The sequence below is a fragment of the Palaemon carinicauda genome, chromosome 1 (genome assembly GCF_036898095.1).
Source record: "Palaemon carinicauda isolate YSFRI2023 chromosome 1, ASM3689809v2, whole genome shotgun sequence".
In the NCBI taxonomy this organism is placed as follows: domain Eukaryota; kingdom Metazoa; phylum Arthropoda; class Malacostraca; order Decapoda; family Palaemonidae; genus Palaemon; species Palaemon carinicauda.
In genome coordinates this window covers 54,358,067-54,363,791 of record NC_090725.1, presented here as the reverse complement: position 1 = coordinate 54,363,791, position 5,725 = coordinate 54,358,067, and positions in this window count along the sequence as shown.

Here is a 5,725-nt window from a genome sequence, read left to right as displayed (position 1 = left end):
GGACCCTCCGAAGTGAGGAAGTGTTTTCTGCAACGTCCGCAGTAAGAACCTCTGCAGACATGAGTTTTGTAGGAGGCACGCAGCATGCGCTGTCTCCAAAGGTGATCTCCAGTATTGGGACCCTCAGGTATGTACCGTGTGCACTAACCTGATTACTGAGGCCTTTGATTCCTCTAGGACGGCGGAATCAAGGGATATAGCAAGGGAGAAGCTTCGTACCTGGGTAAGGGGCTTCCAGAAGAACACCTCTGGACCTTATCTTCCAAGTGAGAAGATGAGGGCGTATCTTTTCCCTAAGGCATCAGCTGATGCAGTGATTCCCCAGCCTCAAGAGGAGATCCCCCAAGTTCAGATCCAGGTGGATGCTGAAGTCGCGGTCGCTATGCAAGACATCCAGTTGTATGACAGGATGTCTGACGTGGACGAGCGTCTGGAGGAAGACCTCCTGGCAGAAGCCCAGGATGAAGTTCAAGCCCCAGACGTTGTAGAGGAAGAGGTCGACGAGGTGTCGGCTACTCCGGTTCAGATCCTGGAGCCTATTCCCTCAACATCGGCCGCTCTCCCAGTAGAGCTGGGACAGGCCCTCTCCTCCATTGTTGGAATGATCCAACAAATGCAGAAGGAGAATCAGGAGAAGGCGGCTGCAATGGAACTGCGGATGCAGAGCCTTGCAGCATCACATGGGCCCCAGAAAAGGCTCAATGTGAAAGACCTTCCCTTGTGCTCAGATGCTAACCCATGGAGGTATGCTGAGCACATGCCGATGACGACTGGAAAGATTGTCATCTCGGATAAGTTGGGTTCAGTTCCCCTAGAGGAGGTGGAATTCTGGCCCAGCAAGGCGTCATATCCGGACTGTTATGTCCGGCTGAGGAAGGAACCAGCTTCAAAGGAGGAGACAGAGCCGAAGGAGGTCATAGTGATGGACCATGCTAAGGCTCAAGCTTTGCTTTCATCCTCGATGAAAGAGAGGGGCTTCTCGAACTCAAATGTAGCTGCATTGAGTAAGAAGCTCCCTTCCTTTGTGTCCTCTCCTGCTAGAGCCTTCCCCTTTTTACAGAAAGGGTTTGCGGCTGTACTAAAAGCAGTCGAGGCCGGGAAGCCTTGCCCCTCCCTGGAGGAGTGTAAACCCTTGTCGCTGGCCCTGCCTATGGACCACAAAGACTGGAAGGACGTCCATCTTACGTTCTCAGTTGGGAAGTTGGAGGCTGATATTGCCGGACGTCAGTTCGGCGAGGACCTCCCTAAGCTGTTTGACTTTCTTTTGCGAAGAGAGTTCGAGACAAAAGAAAGACTGGCTGCCTCAATGTCTCTTCAGACTACTCTTGAGACAATGGCAAGTGACCCCAAGGTCCATGAAATGTTCATGGTAGTGGCCAAGACTCATCTGGCCACAGTGACAAAGGACCTTTATGGCTTCGTCAAGGTGAGAAGAGCTTGTAGGGAGTTCGTGTTCACCTTGGCTACGGTGAGGCATGAGCCAAGGAAACTAATCTCCTCCAACATTTGGGGCAAAGACCTTTTCTCTACCGAATTGGTCAAAGAAGTTGTTGATAAGGCCGCCTTGGAGAATAGAAACCTTCTCCAGAAGTGGGGCCTGGCTATCAAAAGAAAGTCTTCCCCAGATGAGGGTCCTCAACCAAAGAGGAAGACTATGAGGACTAGGCTACCGTCTCGGCCAGCCAAGCCTCTTAGACAGCAACAGCAACTGCAATTGCCATTGCCTTCAGTGCCCCAGATGGTGGCACAAACCCCGACCACATTTCAGTGGGTACCCCAGGCTGTGTCGACACAGTCCACGGCATTCACCCCAACGTTCGAAGGGCAGTCTACTTCCTTTCGAGCAAAGCCTAGAGGAGCAGCCAGAGGCTCGTCTAGGCGCCCCTCAAGGGGAAGGGGATTCAGGGGTGGTCGCGGTCAGGGAGGCAAGACCTCAGGACGGCAGTCCAAGTGAGATGATGCCGGTAGGAGGGAGACTTCAGAATTTTCGGGATCGGTGGACCTTCGATCCCTGGGCCCACAGCCTACTCAAGAATGGACTGGGCTGGAGCTGGTACAGCACTCCACCCCCGTGCCATCGGTTTTTCCAACACTCCACCCCCGTTCTGGAGGAGTACGTTCAAGAACTGTTGGAGAAAAAAGTGATCCGAAGGGTGAAGTCCATCAAATTCCAAGGGAGGCTGTTTTGTGATCCCAAGAAAGACTCGGAAAAGCTCAGAGTCATTCTGGACTTGTCGCCACTCAACAAGTTCATAGTGAATTGCAAATTCAAGATGCTAACACTGCAACACATAAGGACCTTACTGCCCAAGAGGGCATATTCCGTCTCTATAGACTTGTCAGACGCCTATTGGCACGTTCCAATCATCCGTCGACTCTCCCCCTACCTAGGGTTCAGGCTACAACGAAGACTATACGCCTTCAGAGCCATGCCATTCCGGCTAAATATAGCCCCAAGGATTTTCACGAAGCTTGCGAGCGTAGCTCTCAAACAATTACGCCTAAAGGGAATTCAGGTAGTAGCCTACCTGGACGACTGGCTGGTGTGGGCAGCATCCGAGACAGAATGCTTGCAAGCTTCCAGTCAAGTGATCCAGTTCCTAGAGTACCTAGGCTTCAAGATCAACAGAAAAAAGTCTCGACTTTCTCCATCTCAAAAGTTCCAGTGGCTGGGAATCCACTGGGACCTAATGTCACACCGTTTCTCCATCCCGGCGAAGAAAAGGAAGGAGATAGTGGGTTCTGTCAAGAGACTTCTAGATTCCGAAAGGATATCAAGACACGAACAGGAGAGGGTACTGGGCTCTCTCCAGTTTGCTTCGGTGACAGACCCAGTGCTAAGAGCACAGCTAAAGGATGCAACCGTAGTTTGGAGAAGTTATGCATCAAACGCGCGAAGAGATCTGAGAAGACCAGTCCCGCTTCGGCTACGTACTCTTCTCAGGCCTTGGTCCCAAGCCAGACATCTAAAGAAGTCGGTTCTTCTTCAGCCACCTCCCCCGTCGGTGACGATTCACTCAGACGCCTCGAAGGAGGGATGGGGAGGTCACTCTCATCGGAAAAAAGTCCAGGGGACTTGGTCCAAGCTATTCAAGACCTTTCACATAAACTTTCTAGAAGCTATGGCAGTGCTCCTTACCTTAAAGAAAGTCTCCCCGCGTCACTCGATCCACATAAGGTTGGTGATGGACAGCGAGGTAGTTGTGAAATGCTTGAATCGACAAGGATCGAGGTCACCACCTCTCAACCAGGTGATGTTGGCCATCTTTTGATTGGCGGAAAAGAAGAAGTGGTACCTGTCGGCAGTTCACCTTCAAGGAGTCCGCAATGTGACAGCGGACGCTCTATCCAGGTTCACACCGATAGAGTCGGAATGGTCCTTAGACGCAGGATCATTCTCCTTCATTCTGAATCAAGTCCCAGAACTGCAGATAGACCTCTTTGCGACGAAAGACAACAAGAAGTTGCCCCTGTACGTGTCCCCGTACGAGGACCCCTTAGCGGAAGCAGTGGACGCGATGTCCCTCGACTGGAACAGATGGTCCAGGATTTATCTGTTCCCTCCTCACAACCTTCTGTTGAGGGTCCTCAACAAACTGAGATCCTTCAAGGGGGTAGCGGCAATAGTGGCCCACAAGTGGCCGAACAGCGTGTGGTTCCCCCTGGCATTGGAACTACGGCTGAAGTTTGTACCGCTACCAGATCCAGTTCTGACCCAGCGAGTCCAGAAGTCGACTGTCTGCGCTTCATTACAGAAAACCCGGACCCTGCAGCTCATGATTTTCTCTCCCTAGCGGTGAGAAAGCGTTTCGGGATTTCGAAAGCCAGCATAGACTTCCTAGAGGAATATAAGTGCAAATCTACTAGAAGGCAATATGAGTCATCTTGGAGAAAATGGGTGGCCTTTGTCAAGGCGAAGAATCCGCAGGAGATCTCGACAGACTTCTGCTTATCTTTCTTCATCCACCTCCATGGTCAAGGGTTAGCAGCTAACATGATTTCAGCGTGTAAGTCTGCTTTGACAAGACCCATTCTATATGCCTTCCAGGTCGACCTAGGTAACGAGATCTTTAATAAAGTTCCGAAAGCCTGCGCTAGGCTCAGACCTTCAGCACCTCCAAAGCCCATTTCATGGTCTTTAGACAAAGTTCTTCGTTTCGCTTCTCTATTGAGCAATGAGGAGTGTGCGTTAAAGGATTTGACACAAAAAGTTATTTTCCTATTTGCACTCGCGTCCGGGGCCAGGGTTAGTGAAATTGTAGCCCTCCCGAGAGAGGCAGGTCGTGTTCAGTTCCTGGATGGGGGAGAACTGAACCTGTTTCCGGATCCTACGTTTCTCGCCAAGAATGAGTTACCCACCAACAGGTGGGGTCCCTGGAGAATCTGCCCTCTGAAAGAAGATGCATCTCTATGTCCAGTAGAATGCCTAAAGGTCTATCTTCATAAAACTTCAGACTTCAAGGGTGGTCAACTATACAGGGGAGAAACATCAGGCTCAAATTTATCTCTGAATCAACTCAGAGCAAAAATCACATATTTTATTCGCAGAGCGGATCCTGACAGTACACCCGCAGGTCACGATCCGAGGAAAGTTGCCTCATCCTTAAATTTCTTTAATTGTATGGATTTTGAACATCTCCGTTCATACACTGGCTGGAAGTCTTCCAGAGTGTTCTTTCACCACTATGTGAAGCAAGTAGAGGAACTAAAGAGATCTGTGGTAGCAGTGGGTCGCGTCGTTAACCCTACTGTTTAACTCTGCAAGGAACAGTGGTTTTAATTGGGACGATTAATTCCAGGGTGAGTGTGTAGTTACATACTGTACTACAAACTAAATGAGGGCACTGAGTTGCCCACGTAGACTGTTCCATTTCCAAAGGTGAACCTAGCATAAGTGCAGACATGTGTGCCGAGCGTTTCTAACGCTAATGTGATTGATTTGTAATACAGACTTTTATGACTTTGATACCTCGGTATCTTAAAAGTGGCATTTAATGTTTTTTCTTTCAGATAAACAAGTTCTGTTTACTATCATACTTATGCTTAAAGTTTTGGGTTATCCTCTTCTTATATATATATATATAATTGTTGTTAACCTGTCTATTTATTGTCTGTCAATAAACTTGTTCTTGAGAACCTTGCGTCTCCTTCACCTGTGTCAATTTATTGGTATAATTGAGCATTCATTCTATATACCTTATCTGGGATAATTCTAATAGAATTGTTCCTTTATGCAAGCTATGTTGCATTGGTTTATGCTTTCCCTTAACGGGAGGACTCCGTCCCATAAGGGGACGGTGGCGGTTTTACAAGTTTCCTCCTATGCGGATATAAACCTTTGTCCAATACAAGTATTGTGCGGAGAACTGGTCGATATTTCATATTGACGCAGTGGTTCTTTACAAACTATGCTTTACTTAATATAGGGTGAGACCACTATATTAGCTTGCCTGGTATTCATACATAGGTATATGTACTCTTCGAGACTTTTCCAGAGTCTAGTAGGACTCTTCCCTGTAGGGGGCAGGAAGCTCTAACATGGTTTATAGTTAGATGAAAAGATGTATAACGGTAACATCTTAGGTCTCTAGGTCTAGTCGACCGGGGAAAAATTACCTCCGGGGAGTACGGCACGTTCTGAGAATCCACAGATACAGTAATGCTCTGGTATACTTCCATCAGGACGACATGGCTTGAGCCCAAAAAACGGATTTTGAGCGAAGCG